This window comes from Falco punctatus, assembly GCF_963210335.1.
Source record: "Falco punctatus genome assembly, chromosome: 1".
Classification (NCBI taxonomy): Eukaryota; Metazoa; Chordata; class Aves; order Falconiformes; family Falconidae; genus Falco; species Falco punctatus.
Genome location: NC_137580.1, coordinates 112,729,002 through 112,748,951, shown reverse-complemented (window position 1 = coordinate 112,748,951; position 19,950 = coordinate 112,729,002). Strand labels below are relative to the sequence as shown.

At 48.7% G+C, this 19,950-nt stretch overlaps 1 long non-coding RNA gene across 1 annotated transcript; it reads right to left on the bottom strand.

Moving 5' to 3' along the window:
- Nucleotides 1–384: 384 nt before the first annotated feature.
- Nucleotides 385–18,815, bottom strand: LOC308068038. The gene is made up of 3 exons (XR_013929826.1): nucleotides 17,330–18,815; nucleotides 16,318–16,566; nucleotides 385–8,309 (listed from the first exon to the last, which is right to left on the bottom strand). It is a non-coding gene; the product is annotated as an uncharacterized lncRNA (long non-coding RNA).
- Nucleotides 18,816–19,950: the final 1,135 nt, after the last annotated feature.

Below are 19,950 nucleotides of genomic sequence, written 5' to 3'. Positions count from 1 at the left end.
CCGGCAGCGCCTTGGCCGGGAGAGGGGCTGCAGGCATCACCCTGTGCAGTGGCACCCACCTTCCCGTTTGTCTCCAGCTTTGTGCGGGCAGGACTACGCCGTTCATGCCTGCAAGAGGGTAGAGTTGGCTGGGACATGTGGGAGGGCTGGATGCAGTGTGCGGTAATGTATAATGAGGGCATATACTGTCTCTTACCACTGAACCATGCACACACACAGAGAACAGAAAAGTCAGCACAAAATAACTACCTGCTGCTTTTGTATCGCATTGCATTTGGGCTATTTCAGTCATTCCTGCCTTTACAGCGTGCTTTGTTAATCTCTCTACGTGTATTTCCAATAGGCCATAGCAGAGTGACTTATGTCTACTTTTTTTTTAAAAAAAAAAAAAAAAAAAAAAGCATAAAAGGAAAAGGTTTGTAATTACCAGTAACTGAGGCTTCATGCAAGAGGAGGAAGCTGGTGCCCGTTCCCTGCCACGTCGGTCCGTGCTCAGGCTGTGCAGGTACCAGGGATGCGGGGGCTGCATGCCGATGCTTGGCCGTCGCCTTCACAGGCTGCTGAGCGGCTGGCAGCCCTCGCACCGGCCACGGGACTGGCCTTGTCCTGAGCCAGCCCCAGAAGCTGTACAGCACTGCCCCCCAGATTTCACACCTGCGTGAAATAATTTCTGTTATTCACAGAGAAACACAGAAACTGTTCCACAATCCCTGTTCTGTCGAAGGCAGATTGCAGGGCATGGACCTTCCCCGACCTCCCTGGCCAACCTTCAAGTGAGCTTTGAGTCGGCCTGAGAAGTGCACGAAGCTGGAGGATGGGGGAAGGACCCACAGTGCTATTTCTTTTTACAGGTTAAAGACCTTCCAGTCGAGTGTGCACACCAGGCAGGTAGAAGCCACGCTGGGTATCCTGCACTTGCCCTGTCTGCCACGCTGGGTGTCCTGCACTCGCCCTGTCTGCCACGCTGGGTGTCCTGCACTCGCCCTGTCTGTCCCACTAGTGGCGCGGCAGGAGCCACCCAAGCCAAAGCTGCAGCGTGAAGGGTTGTCGCTGCTGTCACATTTGTGTCGGTGTAGTAGCTGGCCAAGCCAAATCCATTATCAAAGAGGCGATGCCCGTTTCACTGCCTCCTCCTTGCTCACTGGCCCACACCAACAGGGACGGCTGTGATGACACTACCTTAATTAACACATCATCTAAGTAGGCTCTCCTGCCTTTTTGGTTCAATGCCATGGCCGCTTTCTCTGTCCTTTGACCTGCTGCTGCATATCTCATTTCATCAGGACATCACCAAGCTCTAACACAATTTAATTCAGCCTCCCTTCTCCCTGTTGCAATAGCCCAAAGACTTCACTTGTTACTGGCGTGGGCTCAAGCTTTTCACAAGCAACAGCTTAAAAAGGGAAAAATTGAGGCTGGATCTGACTCAAATGCAAGTTTTATATTTTAATGTTTTGTCACCTCAAAATATCATCCTCCTTTTAATTTCCTGACTGATTCTTGTGCCCAGCTCACCAAATGCTAATACGCTCCCCACGATTCGCACTCAGATTTCTCCCAAGTTTTTTTTTCACTTTCACTGCCACTTCAATGAGAAGTATACGATCAGAAGGAGCAACAAACTGTACATTGGTATCTAACGTGTCACCTCGAATAATGAGGACATATAGGAGAACAGGAAAAATTTCCATAGCTGAATAAGAATCACCAGGTATATACATGAACCCAGCAAAGAATTATCTCTAATGTAGTGGTAAATTATCTGGAGTCTGGCCAGATGCCTGCATTTCTCAGTTGTCTGAACTCTTCCAGGTTCTTCAGTCAAGGCCACTGAAATCTGAATAGTTGCTTGGTAGACTTACCATGTAATGATGCTTGGCAGGTTTAATTTTTTTCTTAAAAGCTCCATATTATGGCAAAAAAAACAGTATACAGTGGTGACACAAGTTAATTGCACAGTTATCAGGCAATAAAATGGTTCTACTGGTTGCTTTTCAAAGGTGCTAAGGGCATTTTCAACCTCACAACAGTCCAGCAGCAGCCGGTCCCTGCACTGCTCACGGCTCTGCGAGCGCTGGTTCCTTAGGATCCACAACAACACTCTGAGGCTGGACCCACAACCCCTCCGCACCAAGAGGACAGCCAGGCAGGGGCAGAACATCTGCTGGCCCTGGGGGATGGGCTCTCACTGCAGCCTGCCTCAGGCAAGCCTGGTGCTGACCCCAGAGGTGACAGCGGCAGACCAGGATCAGTGGCACGGTCTGGTCTCCCCGAAGCTGTCTGAAGCACACCCCTCCAGGCAGGCAGCTGCTGCCGCGGGCTTACGGCATGGGAAGGCGTTAAGCAGAGCAGCTTCCACATCTGGACAAAAGTTCAAGGTTTCCTGTACCGGCAGCAGGAAGAGGAGTGGGGGCACTGAACATTCACAACACGTCTTCAAAAATATTCAGCAACTTACGGAGGCAAGTTGGTGTGTCTGGGCAAGCTGGGCACAGTAGCATGCGGCCTGTCAAGAGCCCTCCGAGGGCTGAAGCACCTCTGGGTGCCATCCCGGGGCACAGGACCCACACTTTCCCGGGGCGGCTCCTTCTCTGCTGTTTGTTTCCAACTGTTCCATCGTAATCTGGGTTTCCTTTCTGCAGCACAAGACTTGTTCAGTTCACACTGACTAATGAGAGTAATTGGTCCCTGTCCTCTTTATTATGTCCCTCTAAGTATTTGTAAAGAGTTATCATGGCTCCCTCCAGTCCTCTTTTCTCTTCACTTAAAGATTCCTGATTCATTTTAATTTGTCCTCCCTGACCCTCCCTCCCATTCCCACTTTATACATCAAATAGCTGAGCCTAATTACCTTGCAGACATATCACATTAAGATGAGAAAATTAAGGAGGGGACAGCAAAGCGCGCTGAAAAAACAGTTGTCTGAATTCCCAACAGACTAAAACCTTTTGCCATGGGTGACCTGCAGCTCAGGTTAAGCAGCGCGGATTTGGGTGCAGGAGCCCTGCAGTGGTTTCCGCACCTTTAACAGATCCCACCACACCAGCCCGTGAAGCCACACGGGGCATCGCCACGCTGCACCACACTGCGCCAGGACGTGCAGCGCCAGGGAGATCCAGAGACATGGGCAGAGGCACAGCATCCCCTCCTGCACTCTGTAACATTAAGACAGGGGTTAATTTGGATTAACAAAGTGGAAATGTCAAGCTTCATTTATATTCTGGCACCCAATGTTAATTACCTTTCCCTTTTTTTAGCAACCATTCTTGTGTTCTGTTTCTTCACTTAAAGCTGATAATAAGCTGTCCATCTAGATAACCATTCTGCTGACACAAATCATGATGGATATGAAAAGCAATAAAAAGCAAATCTAATGAGACACTGCTCAGAATGAGAGAAAAAAAATTGAACCACATTCTCTAATCATCAATGTGCAAAGCCAACTGGAATAAATTTGTTTCAAGGAGGCCTTATTTCTATTTAAATGTAAAATACACTGAAATGTTTTAAGAACCATGGAAAACTATGGATTTCTGATTAAGTATTAGCCTTGTAATCCCAGCCAAAAAAACACCCCAACCAACAAACAAATCCAACTCCCCTGTCCCAACATCACAAAGATGCCAATGGCTTCTCCAGTTTAGATTTTCCAGAGTGAACTGCAGAAAACTGTAGGTACAATAAGATCACTGAAAACGTTACGCACTTATTTGCTCTGGAAGACAAGGACTCATAAACTTGCCAGCATCTTCATAAACACTGGTAGGAAAAGCCTAAATCTGACCTGATGCCGTTATAAATAAGAGTATCATTGCATAAAATCTGTAAGAGAGCATAAGCAGCTTGAAAGGTTTTAGTCCTTTGCTCTTCCTCTGAAAACAAACAAACAAAAACTAAAAAGCTTTTCAACCAGAAGCAAAGCAAGAAGAGGAAGAGGAAACATCACTGTCATCCACACATGGCCTCAAGCAGATCCTGAACCCCCAAAATATGCAAAATGGAAAGCTCATCCCCTTCCCTTCCTCAGGTGGGGCACAGGACCCAGCTCCATGGTGTGGAAGAGGTCACCAGAGCAGTGGAGCAGTTGCTCCGGGACACGGCACCACGTCTGTTTGGGCAAGACTCGCAAACAGCTTGGAGCAGACACTGGGGAAAGCTCTTAAAGGTTGTGTGGTTGGAGACCTGAAATTATCCCACCTCTGTTGTTGGGCTGACATCCACGTCGTCATACACACCCTGGGGGCAGGCAGCGTCCTGAGGGCATCATCCCTTCAGCTCCAGTGCCTGAAGCTCAGCACGGATAAGAAGCTGGGGAATCAGCAAGGGAGGCATCAAGCAGTCCCGGGGAACATGGCAGCTCTCATGCTTCTTCAAGGTACAACTCGTAAGAAGGTTAAACCACTCCCAGTTTACTCCGTGAGCCCAGACTTGACAGTTATTTTCTCTTCCGACTGCCACAGGATACAGTACTGCATCTCTTTGCACTGGTCAGTCAGATCATCTCCAGCCTTGCAGAAGAAAGAAAAGGGCTGGAAGAGGGACGTTGTGCCTCAGTTCCCTGGCAAGCCTGTGGTTCTGTGCGCCCTTCAGAGAGGCAGCAGTGCCCGCTGAACTCGGCAGTCATTGCAGTTTTCCCCTGTGCTCAAGCAGCAGCTCCGACACCTGCCAGACCCTGCAGCAAGCGGGGTGTTAAAAACGCCCCAGCCAGCCAGCCAGCCCCATCTGGAACACTCCGGGTTTCATTCTGATGAACTAGCCGTGAACCTTTTTCTTCTTACCTATGCAGAATCAGCTTCTAAGGCAATATTTTTCCTCTCCTCCCTTTCACCCCCCCTATAGTCATATTTTCCCACATTTTACTTTCAAGCTGTATCTCTAATTGCACCCGTTGCAGAGTAAAACATAATGGCTGGCTATAACACCCAGCTCCATTGTAATGATCCAAATGTTTCAGAGCAATATTCCAAATGCTGTCATTCTGAAGTGAGCTCTGTATCGAGAAAATTATGAAATTTAGAGTAATAATGCCAATCTTTGAGAACAAAGAGTCAATTATACAGCTCAAGGGTACCCAAAAATAAATCAAGGTGCCAAACTGCGTCTGTTTGCTTCTTCCCCTTCTCCCTGCCACTCCAGCACAGCATAACTCAAAGCAGTTTCAAAGTACTTGTCACCCCTTTCAGGGGGATCACCCCCTGCCCTGTAGTGTCTCATCCCTGTCTGCTCCATTGTCAGTGCTGTTTGCAATGTGCCGTCGCTGCAAGCTGCTGGGGTTCATTCATGTTATTGCTCTCCACCATACACTGTTGGGGATCAGGGTGTACAGCTACTGAGGTCAAATCTGCACAGGAGAATACAATCAATTAGCTCCTAGACATGGGCTCAGCTCACATACAGGGCTGGAGCTGAGCGGAGGAGCTGCTGGCAGCAAACAGCTAGTGGCTTCAGTCCCAGAAACACGGCACCCCTCTTCCCTGAGCTCCAGCTGCTGCGGGCTTCTCACCAGCTACTGCACATTCTTCACAAATACAGTAACAGTTCAGAACACCCCTTCTATCAGACGGAGAGGTCTCCTCTAGCAGCACCCCAGGATGCTGAAACACAAGGAAGCCAAAACAACCTCCAGCCCCATCCACACTCGTTGCCCTGGGAAAGCTCCACAGAGACCACATGCTGCTGCTTTACCTTTGCTAGCTCTGCATCGCCGTCTAGTAAACACAACATCTCAGTGAACCAGTTCCTCCTGCCACAAACATGACATTAGCCTCAAAATCCCAAGACTTCACAACAGAAATTCACTTGAGGGTCTTTTTTTACCTTCTGGATAGATTTCAGAACATAGCCACAGCTCATCCCACCGCCTTAACGCACTGATAAAGTAACTAAGAAAAAAACCAGACTCCCAGCCCCATGCCTTCAGAAAGTTGAGGCACTAATAAGCATCAGATGTTGTAGAAACCTGCAGTGAGATTTTGGGTAAGTGGTGTGAAGAAGGTGAGACTACTAACGTCTGTTCCTTATGCTCAGTACAACGGGAAAGGGGAACCCAGCTGAATCATCAGGCACTGTGTGATTAAACTCTGAGACGTATGGCAGCCAGAAGGATAAGTGGGTTCAAAAAGGGATTCAATTAATTCAGAGGAGAAACCTGTCTGTAGCTTTTAAGCCCCTTGGTCCCAATGCAACTTCTGGCTCAGGAATTATCTAATCTGCTAATTACTAGAAACTGGGAGACTTGTTTGTAGGCATGGATCACTTGGTGTTTTTCCAGATTCTGCTGGAGGCAGGGTACTGGCTAGATGATTTTGGATGCTCCAATGTACCTACTCTTTTGTTTGGGTCTTTAAAAATCATCTTACCAGACACTCCGTGGTGCTCACAGCCTCCAGCATCCCTCTTCCCTGCGGTGGCATTCATGATGAACCGAGGGCCATGAGCTCACCTGCCAGCAAAGCCCTCAAAGCCAGGGTCTGCACAGTGAGGCGTTCAGCCACAGGGGTTTATGGATCAGTTACTGTCACTCTCGAAATCGCCACGGCACGGCGAGCGCTGTGATCAATGCACAAACGGCAGCGAGGTCAGTTCAGCCTGCCAGCCCAGCAGGAGTATCAGTCACAGTTTTCAGCCCTGTTACAGGATCACAGTAACACCCACCCCCACACGCAGCCTCACCAGGACTCTGCACAGCCTCACCCCTCTGGAAACATTGCCTGCAAGCAGCTCACCTTCACAGGTCCTGGGCTCTGATCACACCAAGCCATCCTGCCCACAGGCAGACATCTCACTCCCACAACACCGTTTCACTATGCCTGCAAGCCCGAGGCTCTGAGGAGCAGCACATGCTGGAGAGGAGCAGCAGCAGCACATCGAAGATGCTCCAGGATCTTCCAAGGGCAAGCCCGAGACCTTGCTTGCATGTCTAACACCACCAGTGAACGACAAGGATAATCCCCTCCTGGATGCAATGGCCGGTAACTCCCCTGGGGGTCTGGACCACAACTAGATGCTCAGTGTGTCCCACTTCAAGTGGGAGAATTCATGGTTACCAGTAAAAAGCACCGCACAGTCTGGGCCCCTAGTCCCACATAGACCCCAGTGCTATTCCAGCCTCAAAGCAAACCCCTGAGACCACAATCTCCTGTAAAAAACAGAGACATTCATGCTATAGCTATTTTTAAAGCCACTCCTGAACTGCAGCCTGCCTCCTGGCACGGCGTGCCTGCATCTCCCCAGGGGATATCCCTGCTCTCATGGGGTCTGCTCCTTATCCCCGTGCCACCTCAGCCTTGCCCCTGGCAGCTATCCTGTCAAACATACCAGCATCGTTTTGTGTTTCCACTGTCTTATTCAGCTGCCCTTTTGATTTTTGAAAGCTCTTTTCCCCCTTCATCTTTCTTAAATTATTTAGTTGATAGTTTATTATCGCAATAAAGTAATTGCATTGGCATAGGATGAACGTTAACATTTGCAATGTGGGTTGAGAAAAAAATCACCATCTTTAAGCCTCCACATGGAAAATAAAAAGTTCCCCCTGCAACAGAAATCACTGCTTCTCCTTCAGGTCTTTTGAACTTGAATGCCTTCACTGCAAACAACACTATCAAACAAAAACATTTTTTTTCCCCAACAGACACCCGGTCCTTGTGATTTCAGATGCGGTTTTGTTTCCTTGTTTTATCTGCATGAACAGTTTGAATGGTTTTATAATTTGCCTGTGCTTCCATTTTATTATATCTGCCTTCCATCTGTTATTTTTACGGTTTATGTTACCATTCTCCTCTCACTAATGCCAGCGGCTCTATGGTAAAACCAATGTCACATCCTAGAAACTTATCACCTCACTTGAAAAATACATCTTGTGTATGATGGCATAAGAACTGCCTGGAGAAGAATGAATGGACCTTTTATTAATGGTTTTCTTGTAGGAAGAGCCCACACAATAGTTGTACTCAGTGCAAATACATCTCTTCTTACTGCACTTTGCAAAAGTCCTACTGAACAATAGAGAGCCTGTTCACCAAATATAAAGAAAAACCCAGTTACACAGGAGTGTTTCTCCTTTAGCTAAGGGATGACAGCGCTTTCAGCATTTTTAGAGAGTAAACGCTTCACGTGGAGGGAAGAACTCACCTTGCACAGCAGCCTGGGCACTGCACTCCGAGTGCAGCAGGACCAGGAAGACTCGAGAGTCACCAGCTCCTTCCCAGGCGCCGTGCTGGGCCACGCGCAGACTTGGGCTCACCCCAACGGGCAACGATGCACCTGAGCAGGGAGCCGGGCCTGAGGGATGCTCCGTGATCTATCCAAGGCTGCAGAAAAGAGGGAAAAACGAAAATCCATCCCTTGGACCCCCAGCCTGGGCTTTAGTGACTAGTGCCCACAGCTCTCCATCACTCTCAAACAATTACAAGTCACTTGGTCGCTATACCGTAACAGTCATCCTCGCTTCTAAGGATTTCAGTGGGTTGTTGGCCAGGGATCTTTCAACAAAACACTTTTTAATCAGTGTCACTTCACTGAAGGTCTCAGGACACGACCCACTGGGTCATCCTGGCAGGTGTCTTGGGTCCGCCGAGCCTGAGCAAGGGACGTGGCAGCCCAGCGGTCCAGCCAGCGCTGCCACAGCAGGACACGCACACCAGTGCCGCCTGAGCATCAGGCACGAGAGTCCGTAAACATACACAAGAAATACAGATCCCCTTAATATTGTCTCCAATACTGAATTCTCAGCCTCAGATAGACAACAGCTGAGTCCCGCATGTGCCGCAGTCTTAGGCCAGTTAAAATTTTCACTTATTTGTGGCAACACACAGGTTTTTCCTCCTTGTTTTATAATTTTCCAAGCACAAGTATAATTGGCTCTGGCCTGCTACCAAGAGGTTTATTAGAGTGGCAAGGGATGAAACTAATGATTGTTAAGAAGATCTAATTCCAAGGATACAGAGTTGTTCATTACACATTTATGGCTACTAACCAGCAGTGCTCAAATAAAGGCCTGTGGATTTGTTTACCTTGCCAAGGCACTAAGATGCATCTAGTCACAAGAATTCAAAGGTTGAAGCAGAAATCAATACGGAGCTACTAAACACCCTACTGCGCAGCTGGAAGAAACTAATTTGATGACGAACCTATGAGTCCAATAAAAATGTGCATAATTTAAAATGTAGTAAAAACATAAGTTGCTAAGGCGTCAATATTTAAACACCATCCCCTGCAGTGTCACCTCTGATTTTGTGGGAAGAGCAGATATTGTTGCATACGAAGGTGACAAAGACGCAAAGATGCAAGAATTGCCCAAAATACTTCCTGGGCCAAATTCCTGACATGGATTTGAATAAAACCATCTCAGGGATAAATTTGGCCCTCGGTGTTCTCCCTCTCATTGCCAAGAACTACCGCGAAATGGGTTTCTAGTCTCCATGCAGGAGGTGAAAGCCAGACGCGCTCGGTCAGCGAGAGCTGGCCTGGGTAGCTCTCGTGCTGCTGGATGATGAGGTAGGACTGTCCTGAGGCAGGTCTCCCCATCATCCAGCTGCAGAGCCTGGCCAGAAGAATCAGGTTTTAATACAGTCACTGGCCTGCCCGCCGGAACGTACCTTCTTCTATAGGATTCTTACCCGGAGCCTAAGGGTGAGGGATGCTCCAACCCCTTCAAGTAAACAAGTCACTACAAATACAATTGGAGCTGACTCACAAGTGACTCAAAAACTTGTAAGCCCTGATGATGATCAGCGTGTGCATCCAGCTCAAACACAGCCTGACAGGATCGGGGGCTGCTGGAGAGAATGAGTTTTCAGCTACCGATCCTAAATCATTTATCATTTGCTTTCCAGCATCGCTTCATGCCAAGTGCTTCAAAACACCAAGATTATTGGACAGTGCAAAAGAAATTCTTCTGCACGGTCACACCAGGAGACAGATGTTATTGCTGAGGAATGTTTGGGGACAGCGTGAGCTTGAGCACAGGCAGAACTCCCCCCTGTAATTTGGGGTGAGGGATGCATGTCTGCTTCTGAGGAGACCTGTTTGCAAAGGACAGAGCTCCATAGCTTGCAGAGGACTAAGGCTTAAAACCGCCAGCTCCAAAGAAACCAGCCACGGAAGGCACGCACTTGGCGGCACCCCCGAGACAGCTCTCTTCCCCGTCCTCCCCCAGGACCCTCCAAACCAAGTAACAAAGCTCCCAGGCAAGCAGCAGTGAGAGAAACCTCACTGAGGACCAGCCCCATGGCAGCGAGTTCTCCGCTCCCAGCCCACCAGTGCTCCTGGGCCAAAGCACTCACACTCTAAGCAACTGTGCTGCACTGGCTAATTTGCACTTTAACTAGCTTACTGTTAAAGAGATCCTTGCATTAGTTAATCCAGAGGCCATCTGCTGAGGATGATGCATTTATTACCAAGAATCTACCTATCTGCATTGTACTAGGCATGCACATGGTGAATCTCAATCATTTTAACTTAGACACTCTATTATACATACCATGAAATTTAACAAGGTATGTCCTATATGGGGCTGTAACATTGCAGCTGTGTGGACTAATTAGATAACACTCATTATTGTTCATTCAATTTGCGTTTGCAGATGCAGGGAGCTGAGTGCTGACTGCTCTCAAGGCTCTGATTGATTGCTCCCACTTTGCATTCATTAGGAAGGTGGCCTCAGCACAGTAGTTTTACAACATGTGTTTGCTACCACTTAACTGGATGTGCCAGTCAAATGCCTTGAACTGTGTGTCTTGATTAACAATATTTTGCAAATATGGCGCAGTCTATTTTAGCAGCATGACAGGCGGATTGTGGAGCCGGGCGAACACCACTCCCTGCAAAACCTTCCCCTTCCCGCACGCAGAGCAGGAAGAAATACAGCTGTGACAGTAAGGGCTGATGACAGCTCGCCAATACATCAGGTTCATAGGTGGCAGTGTCCATTGCTCATCTCCTCCAGTCAGACGCGGCTTACAGAAATAAATGGGCCTGTCAGAGGGTCTGACTTTGTCAGACAAATAGAAAGCCCATAAAACTAGGGCAAATACAGTTCACATTGACCCCTGCATTTTTTCCCTAATGTCCCTTTGCAGCTACAGACTGGGGTTTGCCCTGGTTTGTCTCGCCTCCCTCTCCGCATCACCCTGCCCAGTGCCAGGCAGCTGCCCTGGGCCAATCGGTGGGTTCAGGGGCTCATGCTCTCACCCGGCTTTCTGCAACAGCAAGCCACAGCCCAGCCATGCCTGGTGGTCCCAGCCCAGGGACCCCAGGCTCCCCTGGCCTCAGGGTCTCCCACTCCTTGCCGCTGGCCACGCAGAGGGATGGCCGGGCTGTGCAGCGCTGCGGGGAGAGGCACGGTGCGAGTGCACCCAGGAGCTCCAGCCCTTCCCAAATGAGGCTTTTCTTCAGATCGTGCTTTAAATCAGCCAGGCAATCACAACCTATTAGGAAATCGTATGTTCCCATAGGGCTGAGACTGAAATGATGCCCGTCTGTAAATTACTCAGATTAGATTACATCTTGGCAAAGCCCATGGTCAAAATAATAAAGAAACAACGCAAAAGGCAACTGATATTCGTGAAAAATAAGTATTGTCAGACTAACTCCGTGGCCTGGTTGGAAAGCAGAGCGGGCAGCCAGACCGAAGCATCTCTGAATGCTGATTCCAGCCAAGGCATCGACCTTGAGTCCTGCAGCAATGCTGGAGGCTACACCAGCCTGCGTCCTGGCGTTACAGGCAGCAAGGACACTGGCGTGCCCCCCAGCTCTTCTGGGAGGTTGTGGTGGAGGTGCCCCAGAGCTTCCCGGGCACGGGGTATCGCTGACTGTGCATCGATCGAAGCTCTTACAGCTCTGCATGTCAACCAGCCCCGCGGTGCTGCACGGGGAATGCCGAAACAGCCTCAGCTCAATCCGCTGTTAGCCCTCAACTCTTCCTAAAAACATTTGCTCCAGCTTCACTGACATTAATATCGTGAATAAAATTAATTGGTCCAGAAGTGTTTCCCGCAGTCTGGGGGATGTGGGTACCTGGATATGTCCATGGCCGCTCATCAATGGCTGATGCTCAGCCCCGCTGGGTGATTGTCCAGCACTGGGCGTTAGGACCATCACAGCCCTCTCCCTCATCAGGCAAGCGACCTGCTAAAGACACGGGCTGGGATTCACCCATCCTGCTTCCGCTACCCCACGTGAAGCTGCGGGCCTCTGCAACAGAAGCCAGTGGTGACCGGCACCCCAGGCCACCCAGACGTGGTCCTGCCTGCAGGGATGCTGCCCCTGGCGCCTTCTGCACACAGAGGACTCGCAGTCTGAGCTGGTCCAGTGGATGCTGCTGGTGGGAACAAGCCATGCCCAGGAGACACGTGGACAGCAGGACAGCAGCTGGCTGCCCAAGGTTTGAAGATACACGTCACATTAACATCTTCCCACATGCTCCCTGTAACCGAGGGCTTTATTCCAAGGGGTGCTGTTGGCTGCAAAGGCAAGCCAGGTGAAAGGGTTCCCACCTTTCAACCACATCCCCCTCCCTGCGCATGCTCTCCCGCAGGGCACACTGAGCCAGGGAACGGGGGCCACACTGCATGCAGCCCCCCCGGCAGCGCTGGCCTTGGCAGCTGTCAGCAAGCATCGTCCATCGGCACCTGCAAAGTCAGGAGCAACCCTCACCCTGTGGCAGCTCTAACTGAGAATGCCAGGCACAAGCACAACGCAAAAGGCTCAGAAAGTTCCTTCCCCAAAGCATCACCACCACAGAAATAAATAAAAAGCATGAAGTTGGAGCAAGGCGAGACAGTGCTATTTGCTCAGAGCAAGTCAGAAGGTCGGAAGGTGGATCCCACCACTACCCACACCATGTGAGCATCAGAGCACACTCACCCCTGCAGAACAACTCCTCTGCCAGCTCTAAAATTTAAGCCTTGCCTCAGCCCAAGTATTAACAACCTGCTTAGTCAGTCAGACTTCCCTACCCCCGGGGCCTCATGTTATATTTTTCACAATACTGTAAAACAAAACCCAGGAAAACAGCTTTTCCTCGCAATAGTGCAGTCTCCACCAAAGAGGAGAGCCACAGCTCCTGCTCGGCACTGTCACTGCTACGGCCGGTCTATAAAGCAGCTACGAGTCACAGTCTGACGGACATGAAGCTTGGCCAGAACAGAGAGGGAGAAGAAGGGACCCTTGCTGGTGGCCCAACGGGGCAGCCAGGAAGCTTCAGCCCTCTGAAACAGACTGGGAGCTCACCAGCACAGGTGGACGGACTCGGGGCCAGAGGCATCCACCCTGGGCTAAAAAGAAAGGCTTTCATTTTGGGGCCATTTCTGGGAGAAAGATGTATTAAGAACAAATAAATCTGCCCAGGTTCCCAAGGAGAGGCTCTCAGCTGCAGCTCTGCAGAGGCATCAGGGGCCTGGACACCCCAACCCACCAGTGCACCGGGGTGGAGATGCACATGCCACTGTGGAGAAGGACTGGCTGTCCACGAGAGGATGCTGGGTTCGCAGGGGGATCTCTACTGGCACATCCCCCGTGACGTTTTACACCCTGCTTCCTAGTCAGGGCGAGTGCACTGTAATGGCAAGATGATGCCATTCAGAGCTGAACTGATTTCAGGGGATTTTTTTTTTTTTCATTAAACTCAGTGTTGCTAGGCTGCTAACACAAGGCAGCTCTGCTGCCATCGTGTTAGGCAGATGAACTGTCGCTTCAGCTCATTTCAGTGTCAAACACTGTCACTTTTTTCCTTTTTGCATATGCAATACTCACTGGATAGTTCAGGTCTATGCACAACATATTTATTCACCAGTAATCGTTTCATTTCTGCAAAGGAAATATGTTCCACTATTCCTGCAGCTGACAGTCTCTGGCATAAGTTGGAAGCTGAGGCTCCAAAAGGAGGGAGAATATGTTTATGGGATGAACCACAGCTGTTTGCAGTATTCCTTTGCCCTAGCAATTATTTTAATGGGAAGAATTCCTGGAGGGTTATTTGGCTTCTGCATAGCATGTGCTGTGTTCACAGTCACTAGTTAGGGTATCAGACGAGTGAACCTCTAAAGACATTTCTGTTCTTGTAAAGCATTTTTTAAAAAGGACGAGGGTTCAATTCTGCAGCCTACTCACACACCAGAAAATACTTGCTCCCACGGGTAGCACAAGAAATGGTGGGAAAACTGCTACATTTACATAATCTGCATTATTCTAACTAGCATCGCTGAGCTGCCCCAGACCTCCCCCCGAGGTATAAGAAAGGATCGCTACCCAACTTAAAGATGCAGAGCAAGGTCAGACACATTCCTACAGCAAAGGCGAATTATCTGGCTCCTTCAGATTTTGCCTGAGGGGAAAAAAGAGGTAGGACCCCTTGGACCTGTTCACATCACACTGCGATGTCTGTGTGCGCCTTTTTTGCATCGAGCTGTAGAGCAATTTCTGGAGCCAGGGTCTCGGTCAGGCTTGCTGCAGTGGTGCAACAGGGATTGTTCACTCCATTGCTGTATTTCAGTGATAAACTGGAGTCTATTTAAAATTCAGCAGCACCTTGTGAAGGTGTTGCTGCTTTGCCTCAGAAATAATCACTGTCAGGACAGTCCTCAGACAGCACTGCTCACTAAATAAAAAAACCAAATTCCTCACTGAAGGGGAAAGCTCCCCAGGGGCTAGCAATATTTTAGCCTGCTTGTCATCCAAGGGTTTCCAAGTACTTCAGAAGCATGAATTAAGTCCCATGACACGCCTGTAAGACGGAGGTTTAACATTTACTTAGCAGTGGGTAGCACTGGGGTCTGCAGGCTTGCAGAGTCCCTAGAACCTGGGGGGGTGGTGGCTCAGGCATCATGAATCTCAGAGTATCTGTTGACACCCACACAAGAGAGAAGTTGTTCCCGATCGCCTGCGAACCAGCCACCGCAGCTCCTGCCGTGACCCAAGCACAAGGGCCGGGCTGGTGCTGGTGGCCTTGCAGAGGGAGCTCTGCTCCCAGGGCTGGGAGATGCTCCGCTGCCACAGCTCGGCACACCTCCCCTCCGCCAGCTCCAGCAACCGCGCTGGCTCTGGCTGCCTTCCCTGCTGCCTGGCCAAGTCTGCCAGCGGCAGTATTCCCCAGCCTGCACTGTTTTGATTAGGGCTGGCAAATGTCCGTGTCCTTCAATGAAAGCATCTTGCACAGCCATTGTGATTTGTTTCAGGTGGCTTAATGAGAAAATGAGTAAATCCCTGCCCGGATTTTTACTTTCAAATCAGCTGTCCAAAGCATGAAATATTTGAATTCCTCATAGCTTTAAAATTTTATACTCCTTTTTCTATCTAGAAATGCACATGCTTTTTGTGCACAGGAAAGCTCTAGCAGTTCATCCCAACAACGGGGCTTTATTCACAAACCTATGAGCATCTAAGGCCGAATATTCATTTGGAGGATTCATTTAACGGACCTGGCTACGGGTGAAATCAACGAGCGGCTGAGCGGCATTTACACAACGCAGCATCTTTCCCGGCTGAAGCCCCTGCGGCAACCAACACCGGGATGAGCCGCAGCCAAGCGGCCGTTCAGAAGGTGCGCTGGGGAGGGAGGGATGGAAATCCCCTTCCTCAAAGGATCAGCCTCCCCATTGGCTCCAGCTCAGGGCTGTCAATCGGCCTAACGCGGCAGCTGCCGGATACCCTCTGTGAAGTTTATTACTGTTGACATTTCAGTTAACAATGGGCCATTTTGAAGAGACTGTCGTCATCATTTCTACTAATTAACATGCTTCAGAGGTCCACCACTAGGCACAGAAATCAAATGACTCTTCTTATCCAAAAAATGCCCCTCCACCCTCCAGTAACATAGCTGAGGAAGACAGACACTATTTCTTTGGCCACAGACCTTGCTGGGCAATCCCCAGGTTCAACCATCTGCAGAGAGAACCGCCTGCTTTTCCACTTAGCACGGAATCCATTTTGCAAAAGTCTAGTTCATTTGCACCCTGTGAAGAAAATCATCCACGCTCACCCCTCAAGAGACGGCATAAGAGACCATTTCACAACCATGTTCACAGCTTCACAGGAAGAAAGGGCACATTGCTAACAGGGAAAAGGCAATGAGAAAACAAACTCGGAAAAGACTTTACCCTGAAACGTGATGTTTAGCTCACCATGAAATGGAAGAAGATGCAAACACACCCAAGCCTGTGATTATAAATTCCGGGTCACAGTCTGGATGTTCCTAAAAATAACAACTCCTGCATGTCATGTTCAAAGAAACATAAGCATCCGACAAGAATTAGATTATTTACTCTTCACAGACCTTGAACATCTGAGCCCTTATGATCACAATTAACATAAAATTCTCACCTCAAGTCCAAATCCATTTTTGGATAAAGGCTGCATCAGGCTTTCAACTGCACTTCACCTTGCCAGAAGTACTTGCTTGGGAGTATTTGCACGTGGCATCCAGGCTCAGAGGCTCACGGGTTTAGCATTCTCGGTGCTAAGGAATGGGTGAGGAGCAATGCTGTCTGCCAGAGCTGCGTAGTTTAACCAAAGCAGTGGAAAGATCAGCATGGAGACCCAGATCCGCCCAGGTGTACAGACATGTAGTTTCTAGTTGAAAGCAATAGAAATCAGTGGCCTAAATGAAAGTTAAATGCTTTAATGCTTCTGTGGAAAAAGACACAAGAGAGAAAATCATGAGTAAATAACATCTGCCAAATTATGTTTCAGAAAGTTGGCCAGAAAAAAGGAAAACCTAACAAATATCCTCTAATTCACAAAGGGGAAAACGTAACAGTTTGCTATCACCAAAAAATGCCTCTCACATAGTGAAATGCCATCTTTTATCTAGATATTTAGATGAGAAGTTCAGTGATTTTTGTCAGTGCCATCAATTTCTCTGGAGAGAATATTAGCACGCTGCTACAGACAGAACATCAATAACAGGGGAGATAAACTCTTCTGAAGCGTTAATTTTCTCAGTGTTGTGGAATCTAACTTATGCATCATCACTATACATGAGTGAGGGATAATGTGAGCAGGCACTGTAAACACCGTGCTACAAATAAAACAATATAATTCAAGTGGAATCTGCTTCTGAAAGAGATTTCCATTTGGTAACAGAGATGGGCTTTCAACAGTTTGCAATAACAACATTGCAGCCCGACACAGTTCCTTGCTGGCGGTATCTGCCTTTTTCACAAACAGTTTTGCAATAAAACCAAATGAAAATAAAGGCCAGATCTTCTAGGTATGAATGAGCACAGCCGTACGAATCCAGCAATCTAGTAATCACGGGAAAAGGAAAGGGGGGAGCAAATACGGGGAAAGTAAATGTCAATTAGTTATTAAGGGTAGTTATATGCAAACTCACCCTTAGCCGTGTTGAACACAATACCATGTGGAAAGGTAATTTTCCTCTGCATTTCCAGTGCAGGCTTGATTTTGATCTGCAGGCTGGATGCCCCAATCATTTGGACGTTGTGAATATTTAATACCCACTTAATTGCTTCAGTGGCAAGCAGTTTCCTCTTACTGCGCTTTCTTCACCCTGTAATGAGGTTAAAGGCAGCAAAAGGACGTCCAAGATCACCCAGCCTGCCTGCCTGTGACTGTAGGACACTGGCTCCTTGTTGGGATCACACAGCTGGAGATCTGGCTCCCTAAGGAGAACTGTGAAAGAGAGCGAGCAACTCTTCTTTTTATCTGCCCTCCCACACATTTACTGTATCCAGGACACTGCTAGATCTAGGCAAATACTGCAAATGATTATGCACAAACATTCCTTGGAGTTTTTTTAATTAGCCTTGACCATTTTCTCACTCCTTTTACATGGGGCTTTCACTCCTGTGACTTTATTCTACCAGCTCTTTTCACTATCAGAGTATTCACTGAAGCAGCAAATTGTACATCATTATTGGAGATTATTCACTGAGAGTAAAGTGATAAATGAATTATTAATTCTCATTATTAGCACTGTTGTCCTGTTGCCTGGAGCCTCACTGGAATCAGACCCCATTACTTTAGGTACTGTATAAGCAAACAGGGAGCGACAATTCTTGCTCCTGAAGGGCTTCCAGCCTCAGAAGGTGACAGGGCCATTCGGGAAGGATGCAAAGAGACAAGATGACTTCCTCAGCGTCGAAGCCAGCTCTTGGTGGCAGATCTGGGAACAGGGCTGCCCTCGCACATGCCTCTGGTGGAAGGAAACCTCGGGGCACAGCTTCTTCTCGCCTGCCTTTGTGCACTTACAGCCTCCTGGGGTAGGCCAGCCCTCCGCAGAGAGACGACACCTCTCCTCACCCATCCACGCAGCCTTTTTAACAGAAATGTGCAGGGAGAGGCAGGATTCGCCACCAGGGAGGGCAGTCCCTCACGGGCTCTGAAGCAACCCCACAAGAGATCCCTTGCTGGGCTGAAGGCACACTTACCTTCTCTGCTGGCTGGAGGGCTCAGCCCCCACCTCCCAAAAGCCTTTAGGCATTGTCTTGCACCTCCACATGTAACAGCTATCCCAGCTTCTCAGCTGCTTTCAGTACTGGTCAGGCTGTCCCTGCATCCACCACATCTTCTCAAGGTCAGGCAACACTGATCCTTCCCACAGAGCCTATGCTTTATGCTGCTGACGGCGTTGCACCTGAACCATAAAGCCATCATTGCATTTGAGACAAGATGTAGCCTCAAAAGACATTACTTCACCACTGCCCCACTGTACTCCTCCAGCAGAGGAAGTTCCCTCAAATCCAACACCTTGTGACCAAATTACAGCTGAATTTCTGGGGACAGCCCTCTGCACCTGGGCCAAGGAGCATTCAAAGGTTTATCTCACCCCTTGGTGACCAGCCCCAGTGCAGCGGGATTATTGCCCAACTCTTCCAGGAATATTCAGGCTCAGATACATTCAAGTGCCTAAGTGCAGGTGAAATTAAAGAAGGCCCCTCTGGGTACCGGGGGAGCCGAGCACCTCCATGGTGCACCGGGTGCTGGGGGGGAGCACCCATGGCTCCGGGTCTGTGGCCATTCCCATCCCCTGGTGGCAGGCAGTGGGCACCGGGCAAGTACCGACCAGGTGAGAGATGGCACAGTCACACCCTCCTCCTTCTTGAGGAGCGCTGCACTAGCCACTAACTTCAGTACCTTCTGGTATGATGCTGTTGAACTAAATTGAATCTGTCCACTAGCCCTAAAGACAAAGCAACAAGCATGCAGAGCATGTGGGACCATTCATAAATTCAATTCATATTCCTCTAGTGAAGATGTGTTGTGAGACAGGTCTAGATACTTCATTTAGACTGACAGGAGGAGACCTGATAAAGACAGATTGGAAGAACAGAATCTCCAAACTACTGTCTCTTTCTTTGAGGAAGACATGTTACTAGCCCCCAGAAAAAAAATTGTTTTCATTCATAAATGTCTACAAATGCCCAAGTAGCAGATCCTTCCACTACAGTTTTGCGAGCCTTCATTAGTACACTCCTCGTTCCAGATTTGTAACAAGCTCTACAGTGAGGTTTGCACTGCATTTCATGCCCATTGTAAATGCCCTAGAAGCCAAGGAATTCACATTTAAATCTCATTTTTAAATATCTTTTAGCCTAGAGCTATGTCTAAGGCATAAATCAGACCAACGAAATGCTGACATTGATTTTCCAGGTCGTCCGTGCTGCAAATGTGCAGGTATGGAGCATGTAACTGCTGCAGCCCCTCCCGTGCAGGTGAACAAGCCCTCCGAAGGATGCGGGGGGGGCAGCAGCTGCTCGAGCGGAGCCCGCCACGGAGACCTGATGCTCGTGGTCATGCAGGTTTTCCTCACACAGAGCAGCAATGAGAAAGGCACTGTTCACCCACGGTATATTCTTTACATATAGCATATTCATTATCTATAGTACTGATTGATAGTAGTAATGATACTTTAATCAATATTAATAACACCTAATATGAGCACTAAAAGGCCCCATTATTTTTCCAGTGTAAAGAGCTATGAGAAATAAATAT